The sequence below is a fragment of the Aethalodelphis obliquidens genome, unplaced genomic scaffold (genome assembly GCF_003676395.1).
Source record: "Aethalodelphis obliquidens isolate GAN/ISIS:26980383/991018 unplaced genomic scaffold, ASM367639v1 scaffold5, whole genome shotgun sequence".
In the NCBI taxonomy this organism is placed as follows: Eukaryota; Metazoa; Chordata; class Mammalia; order Artiodactyla; family Delphinidae; genus Aethalodelphis; species Aethalodelphis obliquidens.
In genome coordinates, this window is record NW_020837949.1 from 73179225 (window position 1) to 73200897 (window position 21673).

Below are 21673 nucleotides of genomic sequence, written 5' to 3' on the forward strand. Positions count from 1 at the left end.
CTGACTACATGGCAGTATCCAAACCCTTTGCATGGAAGAGTCTGACGGTACTATATTCTGGTAAAGTGGACTTGGGGACTTAAGTAGAACAAACGTAGGGCTGTTGATTGCCTTGAAATTCCATTTTTCTGTTTGCTCATTATCGTCAGCAAGACTGAGACATTCACAAACCACTATGAGAGTGCTAGCCTCCTAAGTGGCAGCCACCAGCATCAATGTCCATCTCCTGGGGAAAGTACAAAATTTAAGACTGAGAAGGTAGAGTTTTCCTGGTCTGCAATTCAAGACATTTTAATTGAAAAAATTAAATCTATACAAATGAAGTATTCATATCTTAAGCTGTGATGAAAATCAGCTTTATTACTAGCACTTACTTCCACTGACTTTAAACATAACTTCATATTCATTCTCCCAGGAAAAGGGGTCTTTCCTGTGTGCTATGATTGTATTTCTTAGGTTTCCAATGTTGGCAATGTTAATGAGTTAATAATCAGGGAAAATACACCAGATCTGCTGGTACCTTGATCTTGGACTTCCCAGCCTCCAGAACTGTGAGAAATATTTGTTGTGGAAGCTGCCCCGTCTGTGGTATTTTGTTACAGCAGCCCGAGCTGACTAAGACAATCCTCACTGTTCTTAGAGCCTTTGCTTTAGATGGCCACTCTGCCTAGAATCATCTCTCTCTGATCTATGCATGGCTGGCTCTTTCTCAATATTCAGAACTCTGTTTAAGTATCACCTCCTGAGATAGGCCTTTACTGATATCATCCAATCTAGAGGAACTGTCAAGACACACTCTAAGTTTCCCTAATTTAACAAACTACTTATTACATATTTACTTTCTGACACTTTCCTTTTTTCAGATGCATACATTTATTTTTATTGTCTTTCATGCCCAATTATAATATAAATCCAAGAGAGCAAGGAGACAGTTTGTACATTTTGTTTACTACTATGTCTACAATGCCTAGAAAAATGCTCAGAGCATTTGAGTATTCTGGAAACATTTTTTAAATTAATGAAGAAAGCCAGAATATCAGGCCAGCGTCAAAGGTAGCCAGCTATCGCATCCTCTTTTCCACTTTAGAACATATTCTCTAAAGGCATAAGTTAAGGGTTTTTCAATAATCCATGGGATCTGAAGTGGAAAGTAATATCTTTTCTTCAATCTTGCATTCACTCTGGTAATAGGATTCTCAAGACTGTGTGATTCAGATATCCTCAAGCATTTGAGTTAGTGCTTATCTTTGCCTACACGGCATCTAAAATTGCCTCCCCAAATGGCTTAATTGGTTCAAACAAATATAGAGCAGAGTTCCCATACCAGGGTCCAAACCCTGCAGCCAACGACTGCCAGGTACAAACCTCGAGTTGGACCAGCTGGGTCTCTTGTAGTTTGCAGCAAGGGAGAAGCTCACCATGGGGACCTGGGAGGCATGTCAGTAAAGCAGTGTGAGAAAGGATTTCTTATGGACTTGAGCTGGTGTTAAGTGATTTGGGGGAGAGCTCAAGGAAGCAGGGCTTTGCTCTGGGTTGGATGCTCTCAGGAACTGGGGTTAATTTTATGATTGTGTATCTTAATCATAACTAGATTAAGGGAAGACTAGAATTAGGCTAAGGCTGTCATTGTTTCAGAACAGCAGTCACTCCTATCAGCTGGGAGAGGGGACTTTTGGTATTTTGTGGTTTATGCAGTAACCTTATTTTCATCTGGGCTTAGATAAGATTATGAAGTTTGCTTTATTTTGTTTGTTTGGTGTCACTTTATCACAAAGAGCGACCTATCGGATCTAGAGTTCTGGGAGATTCTGAGAACGCCAGGGCCTAACCATGAAGGCCAGGTCAGCTGCTAACCACACGGAGACCCAGCTGGCAGAGTCAGGCCGGTTCCCCAAGTCAGGGGCTGCTTTTCTTCTTTTCACCAGCTGCCTCAGAAATAATTGCTCCCACCTCCCCATGTCCAGCTCACACACGTGGTTATGCTTCGCTTTTTTTTTTTTTTTTTGCGGTACGCGGGCCTCTCACTGCTGTGGCCTCTCCCGTTGTGAAGCACAGGCTCTGGACGCGTGGGCTTAGCGGCCATGGCTCACGGGCCCAGCCGCTTCGCAGCATGTTGGATCTTCCCGGACCGGGCCACGAACCCATGTCCCCTGTATCGGCAGGCGGACCCTCAACCACTGCGCCACCAGGGAAGCCCTATGTTTCGTTTTTGTCTGATCATGGATCAATCATGTAGCGAGGCAGCTTCCACCCCACAGATGCTGCACAAGCCATTGTTACTTACCCCAGAAAGACCTAAGCCTCTTTCCCCAAATGTGGCTTTAGGTGTGGTTGTTCCCTGAGGTTTCCTGGACCTCTCCCAACACAGGTATGGAGAAGGTTGGAGTTGCCTTGGGGCCTAGGCTCGAGTAGTGACAGTGTGGATGTGGAGAAACTGGGCTCTAGGACGTTAGAGATTAGCACTCATAAGATCATCACAGAAACCGAGGATATGGACATCACTAGCTTAGGATACTGGGTACCAGTGATGTTATTAACCAACATGGAGCTTGCAAGTCCACAGCAGGTTTGGGAGGAGCTGATGATTTCTACTGGGGACATACTCAGTTGTAGAAATGGCCTGTAGTCAGTGGAGGGTAGGAAAGGGTTTAGCGCTGGGACTCATCAACAAGGAGGACATGGAAATGAGAAGTGGCTCTGGGACAGACTCAAATAAATAACGGGCATAAAAGAGAAGCAAAGTATGAGGAGTTTATCCAAAATGAAAATCAAAGTTAAGAAAGGGCTAATAAATATGAGCTTAAAAAAAAAATCAAAGGCATCTGAGAAGTCAGAGACTACGAAGACCCAATAAATAGTGGCCATATTTATTCATTTGTTTATTCAAGAAATATTCATTGAGCACCAGGTACCAAGGGCTATTCAGACCCTGGAGGTAAAGTAATGGGGGAAAAAGGAAAACAGGCAAAAATCCCTGCCCTCATAGAGCTTACATTCCAATGGGGAAAATAAATAGTAAATAAAACAAACAACTAAATTAAATGAGATGAGGAGGTAATAAGTATTTTGAAGAAAACTAAAATAGAGAAGGAGAATGCTTGGAGCTAGAGGTATGGGAGGGACGTTTTCAGTTTTAAATAGAGCGTTCCTCAACTATTAAGTAGCCTTTGAAGAAAGATGTGAAGTAAGTGAGGGATTGAGTGATGCAATTATCAGGTCAGATCATTCTGGAAAGCAAGGCCATTCTCGTTGCTGATATTAGCTAGACCAACAAGAGAAGGTTAGCCTTGCCCGGTGCCTTACATATAGCAGGTACTCTATGTAGATATTCAAACAATATATAAACATGACAAAAGATTGATTTGGAAAAAAATTTAAATATTTAGTAATATCTTCTTGGTAGAATGCATATTTAAGGGTTGCAACTGAACAGTTTAAAAGATCTTTCTGGGACTTCCCTGGTGGTCCAGTGGTTAAGACTCCGTGCTTCCACTGCAGAGATCTTTTAGTTCCTTTCTTCTTTCTGAGAGTAGGTATCAGAGAGATACCTCATGTGTTAGGTATTTGAAGGATTAGAATGTGGGTGCTTGGTTCAATCAGCCTGGGGTTTTGGGGGGGGTGATGTTTTATTCTCTTTTGCTTCAGTCCATTGTTTCATCAAAAAGAACTCAAACATTACAGTCTTATTCTGATTGACAAACACGCAGAGATTTCTTATGGCCAAGGTATCTAATATAAAACAGGTCTGTATCATACACAGGTACACACGCAGTTTATAACAAGACTGTGTTAAAAGTTAAATGTGTCTTGATTTTTGAGAACTGAAATATTTGCTTTTCTGCCAGTGCCATGGAGAGTTCTTAAATGATGGAAGTACTTTGGCTTTCAGAGAGATGCTATTTCTTTGCAATGCTATCTCTTTGGGGAACAAATATGAAAAATAAAACGTGTCACTTTACATGATACAGAGTCTTTTTATTGTCACTTTCCTGGCTTTAAAAACGAATGGGACAAGTCATAAAAAGACATATTGTAGGTGCAGGTTCTGCCTTAAATTTAGATATTCTAATGGAGTGTACAATTCAGTGAGTCTTTTCTGTGTCACTTATTTTTCCCATTCCTTATCCATGGGCAGAGTGACCTGGTAATAAAGCACTGAACTGTGAATAGGATGATTTATTTTTGGCTGACAGCCTTTCTCAGCTTGTAGCTCTTGGAGATGATGATTTTCCTACCAACTTACTCCACAGGAGTGTTGTTGAAATACATCAGATGGAGCTCTGGGAATTTAATAGAAGTGACTGAGCACACAAATGGTTTAAGGACCATTTGCCAAATTTTCAGAGATTTCAATCATAATGATCAATTATTTATATATATATTAATATATGTACATAATTGATCTATAATATTGCAGACTTAGAAACTGCTACTTAAAAAAAAGTTAATGGAACCACACTCCATACCAGTTAGGATGGCTATCATAAAAAAGGCAAACAGTAACAAGTCTTGGTGAGGATGTGGAGAAATTGGAGCCCTTGTACATTTTGCAGCTGAGAATGTAAAATGGTACCTTGTAAAACAACAGTCTGACAGTTCCTCAAAAAGTTAAGCATAGTGTTACTCTATGACCCACCAATTCCTTGCCCATGTATAACCCCCAAAGATTTGAGAACATGTATCCATGCAAAACTCATACACAAACGTTCGTAACATTTATTCATTATTTAGCATTGTTCATAATAGCTCCAAAGTAGAAACCACTCAAATGTCTAACTTATGAATGAATAAATAAATGTGATATGTCCATACAATTGAATAATATTCAACCACAAAAAGGAATGAAGTGCCGACACATGCTATACCATGGGTGAACCTTAAAAGCATGCTGAGTGAGAGAAGACAGACACAAAAGGCCAGATATTCTAAGACTCCATTTATATGAAATGTCTGGAATAAGGAAATCCTTAAAGATGAAAAATAGATGTTAATGTTTGCCTAGGACTGGGGAGTTTGTGGGCAAATGGGAAGTGACTGCCAATGGGTATGGCATGTTCCTTTGAAGGGTGATAAAAATGTACTGAAATTACATAGTGGTCATGGTTGCACAATTTTGTGAATATACTAAAAAAACATTGGATTGTACAATTCAAATGATGAATTTTATGGTATGTGAATTATATCTCAATAAAATTGTTATTTTAAAAATGTTTTATATCAAGGACTTGACATTTGATTGAATATCAGATGATATAAAGGGATAATTGTCCATTTTGGGTATGATAACAATATTGTGGTAATGTTTTTAAAACAGGTCTTATGAAGATACCTTACTTATGAGGAAATTTTTAAAAAATTAATTTCAAGCCCCTATTGTTAAGGTAGTACCCTGTTGCTGGACTTCCATCAGATGGACATGGTGGTAATGGGCTCCAAATCCCAGCTTAGTATGCTGTGATCTTGAGAAAATGACTTAGCTGCTACAAGACTTAGTTTTCTCTTATATAAAGCAGAGATTGTTATAGGGATTGAAAACTCCCAGGGCAGTTGTGAAAGCCAGTGGTCAATTGAGAGATGGTAGTTTTTGTTGTTGGCAGGGCAGGGGGTTGGAGGAGGTGGTGGTTTACTTTATTACACTGATTCTAACACATTTTTTCCCATTTTAGCAACTCTGAAATTAGGATGCATCTACTAATCAATGGCATATCATAACCTCATTGGAAATATTTTTCTTTCTTAGTGCTACATAAAATAAAGAAGCATTTTACATTCAAATAACTACTTAGACTCTATGAAATAGCAGTATTGCTAGTATTATAACCCCTGCCCTTACTGTTGCGACATAGGTGGTTTTGTTTTCTCTCCTTTTAGCCAAATGCTCCTCCTGACACTTTTGGTCCTCAAAGAATATCAATGTATTTCTTCTGTCTTCTCCCCTTTCCCCATTTCTTTTTTTTTTTTTGTGGTACGTGGGCCTATCACTGTTGTGTCCCCATTTCTTGTATCTTGTTGTCCCTATTTATTATTCCTTGATCCAACAATTATATTCAGTGTGACTATAGGCAATCTGTTTACACTTCTTCAAAGAAGGTAAATATGTGAGGTGATAGATGTGTTAATTAAACTTGATGGGGGGAATCCTTTCACAATGTACACGTATATAAATCATCCCGTTTTGCACTTTCAATATCTTATCATTTTATTTGTCAATTATACCTCAATAAAGCTGGGGAAAACCTTGCTTAAAAACCATAATAGATAAATAAATATTAACTAAATGCAAAAGAAAAAAAAGATGATCTTTTAGAAAAGAGGCCATAGCTTGGAAAAGAATTGTTCCCAAAAGGGACATTTACACAGGAAATTTCAAATATGTAATCTAGTCTTTATTTTCAAAGGGAAAAAAGAAAAGACAATATATGTAAATCAAATATAACCTCGTCCACTTAAAAATAAAATCCAAAACCAGCATGTTCCATATATGGTTTCCTTAGTATCTGTAAAATGAGAACAGGACTAGCTCTACCAATCTTATGTCCTAGGCCCTGAGAATATAGCAGTTAACTGTAGAGACTTCAGATTTACCCATGGGGAGCTTAAATTCTAGAAGAGTGGGGAGAGAGGAGCCATAAACTAATAAACATTTGCTACATCAAGTAGTTATATGTGCTATAAAAGTAATAAAGTTGAATAAAGGGGTTAGTGTGTAGTGTGTTACTTTTTTTATATAGGGTGTTCAGGGAAGCCTTCTCTGATAGGTAATATTTGAGTAAAAGTAGGAAGATCATAATGATCATAAGATCATTATGAAAATATGATGGTCCCCCTTTCTTCAAGGGGTGTATGTTCCAAGACCCCCTGTGGATGCCTGAAACCTCAGATAGTACCAAATCTTACATGTACATGTTTTTTCCTATACATACATACCTATGGTAAAGTTGAATTTAAATTAGGCACAGTGAGAGATTAACAACAATAACTAATAATAAAATAGAACAGTTATAACAATATGCTATATAAAAATTACATGAATGTGGACTCTCTCTCGCAGGATCTTTTTGTACAAATTTAATGCCTTTTCCATCTTAACTAAGCACTTATCATACACTGTGGCCATAACTTTTGCAGCCTGAGGTGTGAAAGCAAAACTAGCATGAATTTCTTTTTCCGTCTTCACAATTTCATGGGTAGAAGATTAATTCTTACTGTATCTCTTAGCAACCTCAGCATACAATGTTTTTCTTTCCTCAAGTCAAGAACTTTCACCTTTTCACTTGAAAGAAGCACTTTGTGGCTTCTCTTTTTTTTTTTTTTTTTTTTTTTAACATCTTTATTGGAGTATAATTGCTTTACAATGGTATGTTAGTTTCAGCTTCACAACAAAATGAATCAGTTATATATATACATATATTCCCATATCGCTTCCCGCTTGCGTCTCCCTCCCTCCCACCCTCCCTATCCCACCCCTCCAGGCGGTCACAAAGCACCGAGCTGATCTCCCTGTGCTATGCGGCTGCTTCCCACTAGCTATCTACCTTACGTTTGGTAGTGTATATATGTCCATGCCTCTTTATCGCTTTGTCACCGTTTACACTTCCCCCTCCCCATAGCCTCAAGTCCATTCTCTAGTAAGTCTGTGTCTTTATTCCTGTTTCACCCCTAGGTTTTTCATGACATTTTTTTTTTTTTTAAATTCCATATATATGTGTTAGCATACGGTATTTGTCTCTCTCTTTCTGACTTACTTCACTCTGTATGACAGACTCTAGGTCTATCCACCTCATTACAAATAGCTCAATTTCGTCTCTTTTTATGGCTGAGTAATATTCCATTGTATATATGTGCCACATCTTCTTTATCCATTCATCCAATGATGGACACTTAGGTTGTTTCCATCTCTGGGCTATTGTAAATAGAGCTGCAATGAACATTTTGGTACATGACTCTTTTTGAATTATGGTTTTCTCAGGGTATATGCCCAGTAGTGGGATTGCTGGGTCATATGGTAGTTCTATTTGTAGCTTTTTAAGGAACCTCCATACTGTTCTCCACAGTGGCTGTATCAATTTACATTCCCACCAACAATGTAAGAGGGTTCCCTTTTCTCCACACCCTCTCCAGCATTTATTGTTTCTAGATTTTTTGATGATAGCCATTCTGACTGGTGTGAGATGATATCTCATTGTAGTTTTGATTTGCATTTCTCTAATGATTAATGATGTTGAGCATTCTCTCATGTGTTTGTTGGCACTCTGTATATCTTCTTTGGAGAAATGTCTATTTAGGTCTTCTGCCCATTTTTGGATTGGGTTGTTTGTTTTTTTGTTATTGAGCTGCATGAGCTGCTTATAAATTTTGGAGATCAATCCTTTGTCAGTTGCTTCATTTGCAAATATTTTCTCCCATTCTGAGGGTTGTCTTTTGGTCTTCTTTATGGTTTCCTTTGCTGCGCAAAAGCTTTTAAGTTTCATTAGGTCCCATTTGTTTACTCTTGTTTTTATTTCCATTACTCTAGGAGGTGGGTCAGAAAGAATCTTGCTGTGATTTATGTCATAGAGTGTTCTGCCTATGTTTTCCTCTAAGAGTTTGATAGTTTCTGGCCTTACATTTAGGTCTTTAATCCATTTTGAGCTTATTTTTGTGTATGGTGTTAGGGAGTGATCTAACTTCATACTTTTACATGTAGCTGTCCAGTTTTCCCAGCACCACTTATTGAATAGGCTGTCCTTTCTCCACGGTACATTTCTGCCTCCTTTGTCAAAGATAAGGTGACCATATGTGCGTGGGTTTATCTCTGGGCTTTCTATCCTGTTCCATTGATCTATCTTTCTGTTTTTGTGCCAGTACCATACCGTTTTGATAAATGTAGCTTTGTAGTATAGTCTGAAGTCTGGGAGCCTGATTCCTCCAGTTCCTTCTTTCGTTCTCAAGATTGCTTTGGCTATTCGGGGTCTTTTGTGTTTCCATACAAATTGCAAAATTTTTTGTTCTAGTTCTGTGAAAAATGCCAGTGGTAGTTTGAAAGGGATTGCATTGAATCTATAGATTGCTTTCGGTAGTAGAGTCATTTTCACAATGTTGATTCTTCCAATCCAAGAACATGGTATATCTCTCCATCTATTTGTATCATCTTTAATTTCTTTCATCAGTGTCTTATAATTTTCTGCATACAGGTCTTTTGTCTCCTTAGGTAGGTTTATTCCTAGATATTTTATTCTTTTTGTTGCAATGGTAAATGGGAGTGTTTTCTTGATTTCACTTTCAGATTTTTCATCATTAGTATATAGGAATGCCAGAGATTTCTGTGCATTAATTTTGTATCCTGCCACTTTACCAAATTCATTGATTAGCTCTAGTAGTTTTCTGGTAGCATCTTTAGGGTTCTCTATGTATAGGATCATGTCATCTGCAAACAGTGACAGCTTTACTTCTTCTTTTCCTATTTGGATTCCTTTTATTTCCTTTTCTTCTCTGATTGCTGTGGCTAAAACTTCCAACACTATGTTGAATAAGAGTGGTGAGAGTGGGCAACCTTGTCTTGTTCCTGATCTTAGTGGAAATGCTTTCAGTTTTTCGCCATTGAGGATGATGTTTGCTGTGGGCTTGTCATATATGGCCTTTATTATGTTGAGGAAAGTTCCCTCTATGCCTACTTTCTCTTTGATACATCTGAATCTCTAGCATCACTACTCTGGCACTTTGGGGCCACTATTACCTAAGGTGAGGGTGACTTGAACACAAGCCCTGCTATGCCTCCACAGTGGATCTGATAACCAAGAGCACTACTAAGTGAACCGCGGGCAGGATATCCTGGACAAAGGCATGATTCACGTCCTGGGTGGGATGGCATATGATTTTATAATGCTACTTAGAAGAGCACGCAATTGAAAACTTATGAATGGCTTATTTCTGGAATTTTCCATTTAATGTTTTCAGAGCTCGGTTGACTGTGGCACTGAAACCATGGAAAGCGAAACCACGGTTAAGTGGGGACTGCTGTACTCCGTCAGCTGTAAAGGTAAGGGAAGTATTTTCTCTCATCATTCTATAAAATTGTTGTGTTCTGAGTGAGGCCCTAAAAAAAAGGCTTGGGCCGAGCTCTCTGTCATGAAGTTCATGGGCTTGTCTGAGAAGCAAGAAGAAACAAGAATTGCCAGACAGTATGATAACAACTAATAGAGAAAAATCTAACACTTCTGTGGAAACATATAGGAAGCAGGACTAACAGAAGACTTCGCAGGTGAAATACCATTTGAGTTGAATCTTTAAAAAAATTTTTTTAATTAAAAATTTGTTTTTAGAGAAAATTCACAGAACACAGAAAAGCATACAGGAAAGAAAATATCACTCACATATTGGTAGGTTTGTTTTGTCCTTTGACACATGAAAATAAAAGTCTCTTCCTTCTTACTGCTAGGGTTTGGCTAACTTTTTCTGTAAAGACCAGAGAGTAAATATTTTAGGCTTTGTGGGCCAGACAGACCCTGTCACAGTCATTCAACAATGCCAGTGCAGCACAAAAGCAGACACAGACAATACACAAATGAATGAGAGTATGGCTGTGGCCCAGTTAATTTTTATTTACAAAAACAGGCAGCCAGCTGGATTTGGCTATAGTCTGTCAACTCCTGCCTTACCCCAAACCCCAGAGATTTGTAATAAAAAATGGGGTACATGTCCAATTTTTTTCTATTTTCTACTTTAAAACTTAAAGGATGCTTAAGAATTTTTCAGAATAATGGGTCAAGGGAGGAACAGTACACTCAAGACAGATCGAAAGTCATGTGCAAAGTTATAGTCATAAAAAAAATTTAAACAAAGAAAAAAGCAAAAGGGAATTCCTGGGCAGTCCAGTGGTTAGGACTCCGTGTTTCCACTCTAGTAGGCACAGGTTTGATCCCTGGTTGGGGAACTAAGATCCCACAAGCTGCACGCTGTGGCCAAAAAAGAAAAAAGGAAAAAAAAGGGAAAAAAAACCCCCACAAAAACTAACTAACCAAACAATTCACAGAGTATTCAGAGAACAGAGCTAATCATAGTTAATATTGTTAGACCTGGTATTTCACAAGCTAAATCACACAGCTCCTATGTAATAATAAAATGAATGACAATTTACTGGAGGGGGAAAAGGATGAAAAGAAATGACTAGAGATATCTCAATTTTAACTTTCACCTTCACTGTGCTTTTTGAGTCTAAGTTACCTATGGCAGGAAGAAGTGTTCATTGTTCCAGTTCCAGTCATTTCTCAGCGTTCACATGTGAATAAGCTGATCGTAAAGACTTTAACATCCTCATTTCCCTTTGGCTACAAGGACATTTCTAAAGATCTTCTCTGATTCTGCCATAGACTTTATTTTTTAATTTTTTTAACATCTTTATTGGAGTATAATTGCTTTACAATGGTGTGTTAGTTTCTGCTTTATAACAAAGTGAATCAGCTCTACTATACATATATACCCATATAGGCTTTTAACTCCATCATATTTATTCCTGAATCTTAACATCTGTTAGCTTCTCTGACACATGGTTTTTTTCTGTTTGTTTGTTTTACACTTGAGATGATCTGGAACCTTCTGAGCGACTCCTGTTGCCCTGCATATCTGCTAAAACTTTCTTTCCAACCACCCCTAAATTTCTCTTCTGCTACCAGTATGGCAGATTACATAAACAAAGCCAAGTAATGATATACACCCCTTAAGAAGAAAATCTCTCAGTAGGAAAATGAAACCAAAAAGCTGAGTGTTCACAGGACCTTTTAGAACTGCTCTTATGTCTATGGGCAAAGGTGTGTCTTATCTCTTGATAAGAATTTATCTTAAGAATTTATCTTTATGTGATCTTAGCAATTCAGGCATCAGGAACATAGGTTTGAGTTCTTACTTTGTAGTTGAACAAATCACTACAGTTCTCTGTACCGCATCTGTAAAATGGATATTTAACTACTTCGTGGGGTTGTGGTATCAAAAAACAACTTGGGTGAAAGCTTGGACTGATATCCAGCAGGTCATAGGTGCTTAATCACTAATAAGCTCTTTCATCTCCCTTAATTAATATGTAGTCTATTTGCGTGTTGAAATATGGCTTCACATACCAAAACATGGAATACCAGTTTTTATCCAGAAGCATAGAATTATTTGATGTGAAAGTAGTTTGGGTTTTTAAAAGTTAAAATAACATTTAAATCATCTTGAGAAAGAAAGAAGAAAGGGGTAGGGGAATGAAGGAGAAATTAAAACAACATTTGTACCCTAGCTTCTTTTGATTTTCATCTTAAGCCTTAACGTGCTCATAATTTTTAGTAATATATTATTTATTCCTCACCCAACTTTGCCCTTGTTCTTGTTTGTCTCTCTTTCATTCTGCCTTTAACTCATGTTACTTGTATTTTATGTTCATCTGTAAGCTCCTGAAAGTCCTTTCTGGAACACAGTGGGGTATAAATAAAATAAGATATTATGTGTTGGAGAGACGGCAACTTCAGAAGGAGAGCCCATGGAAAGCAATAATTCTCAACAAAGCCTAAAACAGTCTAGTCCCAGCCCTTAATCTCGGGCCTACTAGGCAACAAAACCAAGAGTCTGACTTTTCTTGAACCTGTTTTACTAATTAAAAAAGTTAAAATAGCTGACATTTATCAAGTTCTTAGTATGTGCTGAATATTAGTCTAAGAACTTTTACCTGTTTATATGTTTAATTTTCCCCATAGTTCTAAGAGGCAGGTACTACTTATTATCCAGTGTAAAACTGAGGAAATTGGTGGCAAAGAAATTGAGTTTTTTAAGGTCACATACCTGCTAAATGGCAGTGACTTATAGAGGATCTATAAAGGACTTAGAAAGGACTTAGAAATCCTTTTACAGTTCCTTTCTTTATTTGGTTTTAGTCTCACAGAGATTTATAAACTGTATAAAAGACCGTTCTCTTATAAATCAATTTGCTGCCCTTAAAGTTGTTATTTCTTGGTCCTTTCTTCGATATATTTCCAAAAATTTCAATACAAATATTTCATGGCTAGGAAAGAGAAAGAGGAGTGAAAATAGCCTACCCTTTTAAACAGTCAAATCAATTTAACAAGATATCCACAGAGACGTCACTATTTCAGACATGTGCCAGGTCCTGAGGCTGCACCATTGGGTTATTTGGCTTCATGGTGACTGGTCCAGTGGGGAATCCACATGTGAAACATGAAGTGATAATATTGTATGAGAGAGAGGATGATGGTAACACATGGTGCTCTGAGAGCATGGCAGTGGGTACCGTTCCCAGATGGGTCACTTAGGGAAGCTTCTTGCAGAAAAATTTCTCAGTTGAGGTCTTTTGAGAGCTGAGGTGAAAGGAGAAGTGGTGGTGTTCAGGGTGTGGTGTATCAGTCAGCTCGAGCTGCTGAATGAGTGGCTCAAGCAACAGAAATTGGTTTCTCACAGTTCTGGAGGCTGGGAAGCCCAAGATCAAGGTGCCAACCAATTTAGTTTCAAGTGAGGGCTTTCTTCCTGGTTTGCAGATGGCTGCCTTCTTACTGTGTCCTCACGGCGGGTGTGGGAGTGCAGGTGAAGAGAGAGAAAGAGAAAGGGGGGCGGGGAGCATTCTGCTGTCTCTTCTTATAAGGACCCTACTGCTATCAGATAAGAGTCCCACTCTTATGACTTCATTTAACCTTAATTACCTCCTAAAAGCCCTATCTCCACATACAGTCACATTGGAGGTTGAGGCTTCCATATGACTTTGTGGGGGGCAGGGCCAGGTGAGGAGGCAGACACAAACATTCAGTCCATAACATACAAGTAGGGAGAGAAAGGAAGATAGGGTTTGAGTATGGAGAGTGTTTCAGGAAGGCAGATGTAGAACTGAGACCTGGTTGCTTTCAAGGACCTGAATATAATTTAATAATCCGGGTGTCTGAATACTAGAGATGGGGATGGTACCAAGGTAAGCTGGTGCCCTTTATTCAATGAGCAATAGCAATGAGAAACCACTGAAAGACTTTCATCCCAGGAGAAACATGATGGGACTGAATTCTTGAGAGACCCTTGCTGCAGGAACAAGAATAGATCGAAGAGGGGCAAGGTAGAAGGCAGATGATAGAGGAGCTTGTAGTTTTAGGGTAGTGACAGTGAGGACAGAAAGATGTGAACAGGCTAAAGAGAGATGTTCAGGGAGTCAAAAATGGCAGGATTTAGAGGTAAACTAAACACTGTGGAAGAGGGAGGGAGAGGTGCCAAAGCTGGCGCCCAAGTTGTTGGCTTGGGCTTCCCCAGCACTGAGCCCTGGAGGACACAGAAGCTGCAAGCAGAGCCCAAGAGAGAATCGTCACCGTGTCCTAGGCAGGGCAGTGAGAAAACTCTCCCCTAGTTGCTAACTGCCCCAAGTAGAGCTGGGGTCTCTGACCGCCAGAGCTTTCTGTCACTGAGCCTGCCTTTTATAGCCACCTCTAAGCCTTAAAGTTTAAAGGTCAGTAACACCTCATTGGTGTTTGTTTATCAGCTTTTACCAGTTTCCACATAGGCTTGTGTTCTGAGTTTTTCCTTTTATCTTTGGTTTATTTTCTCAAGGTACATGGGGACTCTAGAGCTATGAGAAACAGACCTCTGTGACGGTGTCGGTGTCTATTGATTGGCTGAGCAATCTTGAAGCCAAGAGATCTTAGATTTCTTTGCTGAAATATATCTAGATGAAGAAAGAGCAGTTAAACATTGTACTAACACTAATAATGGTTAATGTTTTGAGCGTTATCACATGCCAAATACTGGGCTAAGACATATGAATATATAGAACATTGAATCCTGACAACCACCCTCTGAGGTTGGTACTAGTATTATTTTTCCTTATAGGTAAAGACACTGAGGTTTTGGGTTTAAATGCCTTGCTGGTAAATCACCTAGCCCAGAGGTCAAACAGATAGATTGGCTCGTGATACTCCTTTCCTGAGTTTTGTACTATTTTGCCTTTTCAGTTTTCTCCATGATGGTTTAACAATAGAGATGCAATTTTAAACATTTTGTCTATTAAATTGTTAGCATTTGCACTGTGATTTAAAATAACTTTCTTATTATTACAATAAGGAGGCTTATTGCAAGATCCAACTTGATAAATATAAAGAAAATAAAAATAATCCATAATCCTACAACCTGGTGATAACCATTATTATAATTTTGATGTATTTCATGCCAGTATTTTTCAGTACATATTTTTAATAGTTGAGGTCAGTGCTTATACATTTTAATCATGCTTTTTCCATTTAAATTATAAATATAACACTGTCTCCATGCTATTTAACATGATTTACAAATGTTATTTTCAATGGCTGCAAAATATTTCATCATATGGGCGTATTATAATTGATGTAACCATTCAAGCATTTTTGAACATTTAGTTTTTTCCCATTTTTCACTACTATAAATAATACATTTTGGTATTTCAAGTTATTTCCTTTAAAAATATCACCAAAAATGTAATTATTGCTTTAAAAAGTGTGAGCATGTTTTCAAGGCTCTTACTACTTTCAAAAAACAATGAAACAATAGACACTCCTATCAGCAGGAAATGAGAACCTAGCGTCATCACATTCTTACCGGCACTGTTAATTATCACTTTTACATCTTTATTAATAATTTAAATCTTTTTAATAATTTTAATTTCTATTTATTTGGCTACAAACAACGTTTAACATTGTTATATACCTTGGGGTTGTTTATATCTTAAAATTTTTTTCCTTTTCTTGTCCCTTATCCATTCACCTATTAATTAATTTAACAAACATTTCTTGAGCAATTATTACATACCAGGACCTATGTGAAACTATAAAGTCTAGCAGTAAACAAGATGGCAATGCCTTTGCTAACAGTCTGAGGAAAGGGCATGAAGTAAATGGGTTAAAAAATTAGAAAAACGTGATGGTAAAGGGCTGTGCATTCTACTTATTTAAAAGGGGTAATATGATGAAGCAATAGAGCCAAGTTTCTAAAGTTTCTGGTATCAGGACAACTTCACAGTCTTTAAAAAATTATTGAGGACCCCAAAGTGGGTTATATCTATCAATAGTTACTGTATTAGAAATAAAAACTTAAAAAATTGTAAAACACAAGAACTCTTAAGGACGCATTCCATTAGTAGCCATCAGAGAGATATAATCGCCCATCATGTAGCTTCTGGAAAACGCCACTGTACACCCATAAGGGAATGAGAATGAAAAGACAAAGAATGACTTAGTATTATTATGAAAACGGTTTTGACCTCATAGGCCCCTTGCAAGATCTGGAGGACCCTTGTAATCCCCTGACCATACTTTGAGAACCACTCTGATGGAAAATAACCTGGTGCTTTGAATTGCGTGGTTGTAGGAGCGCTCTCTGAGGATATGAGATTTAACTGAGGATCCAGGAGATGAGAAAGAACATAGTGTGAATGTCAAAGGAAGAGCATTCAGTTTGTGAAAATTCATTAACACGTATATATATGTATATACCGTCATCCCTCAATAATGAATAATTTTTTTTAATTATGTGGAAAGTAAAGAAATCAAACCCAGTTGAAATGTCAGTTTTGTTTTTCTAATGCTGCAACTGAAAATTTCAAAGTTAGTATTCCCGTAAGCAGAATCTCCATTTTGGCAAGAAGAGACAAATGGAAATTAGTTAAAAACAATAATATAAAAAAATTTAGGTTCTGAGTCCAGTTGATTTTGAAATAAAGAGAAAAAAATATGATAGATTGCAACCAATGGAACTTGTTTCCACAGGGTATCTTAAATTTCATCTTTTTCCTCTCCTGTTTGCTTCCCCTCACTTCCCTCAGAAAGTCCTAATTTTGGCTGTCAGCCAAAAGAAAAAAAAATGCTACACAGCTTTCGCAAATCAAATACTTTTTATTGGAGACAGTCTCTGGGGAGAATAGAGCTAAGTAAAAGATTAGATGAAATTTAATTTTTAATCCAGAAATATATCCTTAAGAGGAGTCCTTTAAATAGCAGACACCATTTTTTTTATTATGAATGTAGGCGTCACCTCCAGGAAGAGCTTTGTAATTCCTTTAGCAAGATAAAGCCTCCTTCTTCACACCTGACCCACAGGGCATTTGCTGAGTTAAAAGAGTTGAGAAAGATACACGTTTTTATATCCTGTAGGGCCAGAGGGGCTACAGAGAGGAAAGAAGAGCACAAATTATCTGGCTTTTCTTTCTTTTTAATTTTGATTAAAACAGTTTAATATGTAGATAGTAGTAGAGAATTTCTTTCCAGACATATTGGTGTACCTTCACCGAGCGGTTAAGAGCCTCTAAAACAAGAAGGAAAGATGACCAATTCTAAGGTTGAAAAGGCCAGTATTATAAAACAGGTTTATGGTTTGTTTATTTAGGTAAGAATTAGAAATGCATCTAAAACAGAATAAAGTTTATCAAATTCTTTAGTTGCAGTAGGGAGAATAAATACTTTCATGATTAGAATCAATAATATGGTACTGAACCAAACTGAACATTCTCTACATGAAGATATACTTGCAGTTAAAAGAATGTACCATTGTCTTGGTCTGCTTGTACAATGACAATTCGCAGTAATGTAGGGATAAGTGAAGAGTCAAGTGTGTATCAAGGTACACAATGATTCTCCACATCTCTTTTCAAATGCCTTTCTGGCTTGTTGTGTGGCAGGCTAGAAGCAGCAGACCTACCGGGGCTCAGTCTTGCCCTCTGTTCCTTGGGTCTCTGTGAATCTTAGAGAATGTGCTTTTGCTCATAGCATATCAAAGAGAAGGATCAAGCCCTTGGTATCACTGTGAAATATAATTTGCAGACGGCTTGTTATGTTAGTACGCGACAGTGTGAAGCTCAACAACTTGAGCCTTCTATGAGGAACGCTCTCAATGAGATTCCAAGCCCTCACTCACACACAGATGTTTTCAGCTGTTAGAGATTTATTTTGCTTATCCTTTCTATTTGTCAACCATCTGGGAATAGACTCTCAGTCATTAGGATTCTAATACAAATAGCATGGCTAAAATTAGAGCTCCTGAACGTGTGCCTTTCTATGACTCCAGAAAATAAAATGAATCTGGGAGTATTAGGAGGGAGGATAGAGACCTCCTTACTGATTAGATAGTCTCCACCTAATCATTTATGGTCTCTGCTTCTAGAAACTAGAATAGTTTGGTCACTTATTTATTCCTCCTCTAATTCTGCCACTTGGCTGGAAATCCAAGTCACTATTAATTTGTCTTATTTTAGAAACATATAATCTGGCTAATTTGTTCCTTAAGAATTAAATCCCAAGTCAAACATCTCCCTTTAAGCCTAGGTCCACGTTATGTTCAAATATCAAGATAAGTTGGGGGTGGGGAAGGAAATCTATGAGATACCTGGATGATTTATCTCAGAGGGCACAATGTCTAAGCAGGTGGAAACACTGCATGAATCAGAAGCACTAATCTGTGTGCTAATGGACCATTTATTTGCATTCCATTTTCCTTGGGAAAAAAAGTCCTGTGTCAGTCTTTCTAAATGTGAGTGCAATATGCATATCTGTTGATATTTAAAGAAAAGAGCTGCACATGTACAGGTACTCATGACCCTAAGCTGCATAATTTGTTTCTGTTTCAAAATAGAAAGCTATCAGCTAAAAGACTCACATGAGGTATTTCCAAACACCTATTTGATAAAGTGATTAACACCCTACAGATATCTATTCAAGGCTTTTAATAAACTCATGGATTTTGCTAAACATTAACTGACAGGAGGAATACCAAAGTTCAAACTGTATAAAATCCAGAGTTGCATTATTTCAAGGGAATAAGTGGGCAAGCCTGCCCCTATAGCTGGTCCAGAGTTGTAGGGGTCCAACTGCATGAATCAACACTGTTCTGGTCTCAGCTATAATTTTGTGCTATTAACCTGGTGGCAATTGTCTAATCTGGCTTAAATATCAATGAGAACATTCTGGCTTCTGTGGCTGCCTGGGACTTCCAGGATTCAAGCATCATTCCAAGAATCTCCCCATTGGACGGTGCCCGATTCATTTGTATGATTTGGGAGACTGGGGAGAAAAAACAATATTCGAGTACAAGGGTCTCCTTTTTCCTGCCATTTCCCAGGATTGAGCTGCCTGCTTTATCCAAGAATGCAAGCTGGGCAGAGAATGAAATTGTCACCAATTGCATAATATCCTAAATTGCGTGGTCACAGAATTTTACTCTATTACAAGCCTTGGACCATTTGATCATCAAAATAATCTCATGAAGCAGGGAATATTATTGCCATCATTTTGCAGATACAGACTCTGAGAGTTAGAGAAACCAGTTGACTTGCCCAAGATCATAAAACTGATTTCTAGGCAACCTCCAGAGCCCACACTCTTAAACATCTGATCCTTGCCTCTCTATTCTCAAGGTTAAAAAACATTGGTGACAGTGTTAATCAGCATACCCTAAACAGTTTTAAAAAAGAAAAAAGACCCTGTAATCCAATAACCCAGCATTTCATTGGGGCTGAAGTGAAATCTCATTTCATCAAGGTTATAAAGATATTCCTCTCACTCACCATAGCAAAGTTACTCCCAATAGAGAAGAAATTCTATATGCTGTCTTGTGTAAGCTCTGTCCAGTCACAAAAGAGTGATGTATCCTAGGTGTTGGAAGGTTTTCTTTTATACAGACCCTTAAAGGTCTAATAAAATAATTAACAAGAACTTATTATGAACCATATACAGTCATACTACCGGCATGTGTGATATGGAAGGATAGTGAGGTTAGATTTAACTCCCTCCCCAGAACATTGATATAGCTCTTAGTCATGGGTAAGTAATTGAGGTAACATTTTTCCTGGTCTTAGTCGTCTCCCTTTTCTCGTTGAGCTGTCTTTCTCTGTATCATAATGTGGCCTCCTCCCAATACTCTAATTGATGATTTTCTTCTGAATCATTACTAAAATACTAACTGCAACAAGTCTTCATACTCTCCGCAGCTTGTCCACTAAATTCCACTAATGAAATGTATGGACATTCTGCCTTTAATTATAAGCTCATCTCTAACTAGTGATCTTTCTTACCTATTTCCATCATTGCTGCTATTGCAACTGTGTTGATATTATACATTCTCCTTTTGCCCTCTGTGCATTAAAGTGTGCTCCAAAGCACCATTGAAAGAAAAACTCTAATTTGGCCACATATCCACCTTGGCCAAATCCTACTTTTCTAAATGTCTTAGTCTGCAAATTCACACCAGTTTATATGTAATGAAATATATAAATTGTATGTAAAAATTTGTATAAAATTATTTCCATTGGTTCTTTGGTCAATATTTGATTAACTCAAATTGAACAGTCCAAAAACCCATTATATAGTAGCCCCATTTATAAACTTAATTAATTTAATTAGTTAAATATTTTCAACTCTATTGAACATTTTAAGTACAGTAAATATATGACAAGACAAACTTAAAACTTAAGCAAATCTTCCTCTTCTAAATATAAGATAAATTTACAAATAAAAATTTCAGGTTGTCTTGAACATTCTGATACTATTTATATGCTTAATAAAATTCTCTTATACCTTTTTGTTTCAAGTGGATAAGACTTTTCGAACATCTTCAAATTAGAACTACCCAGATTCTTTTTACTAAAATACGAAGATGTCAGACTATATTCCATTATCTATATACTGGTTTATTTATCTTCCCTGTATGGAAATTCATTTAATTAAGGAAACAGATTTGCCATAGAACTTGGAGAAGGTTAGTAATGGTTACTCATCGGTGAGAGATTTAAGACTGAAACATGGGATCAAGGATTAAGTTTAGGATGCTTTTATCTGAGTCACATGAATGCAGTGAACTGTTTTTAAAGGTCATTGTGCCAACAGGAGACTCCAAGTCTATACCATACAGCTGGAATTGAGTTTAATATTCTTTGACTCTTGAATTTTTATACCATTCATAATTCATTCCTCCCTCCCTCCCTCCCTCCCTCCCTCCCTCCCTTCCTTCCTTCATAATCTCTTTTAGTTTTAGCACCTGATATCTGTTAACAGAATTCTATACTTCCATTCAGTTTGCTGATAATTTCCTACAGTGCTTATTTGGATGTTGCAAATTTCTTCCCTGCCTGATTGGAGTCTGTATTCTGATCATGCTATTTTTGTCTAATATAGCTCTTGGCCACAACTCTATATTCATCCTTTTTTATTTTTAACATCTTTATTGAGATATAATTTACATATTGTAAAATTCACACGTTTAAAGTGAACAATTCAATAATTTTTAGTATGTTCACAGAAATGTACAGCCATCACCACAATTTTCGAATGCGTTCATCATCTCAAAAATGAAACCCTGTACCTTTCAACTATCACCACACACCAAATCTCCATACTCCAGCCCCCTCCCATGCCTAAGCAACCACTAATCTACTTTATGTCTCTCTTAGTTTCCCTATTCTGGACTTTCATATGAATGGAGTCATGTAGTGTCTTTTGTGACTGACTTGTTTGGCAAGAATGCAGCATAACCAGCCCGGGGCAGGAAACTTTGCTTACAGAGAGGGCTGGACTTGATTTAGAGTGAAAGGCAAAATATCATTACTTTTTAGCTGAAAGTGGTGTTACGGGATGGGAATGGAGGGGGAAAAGCCCATAGCTCTGCTTGACCAAAATTACATTCCTAGTTGGGGTGAGTGGTTGACTAGTCAGAAAAC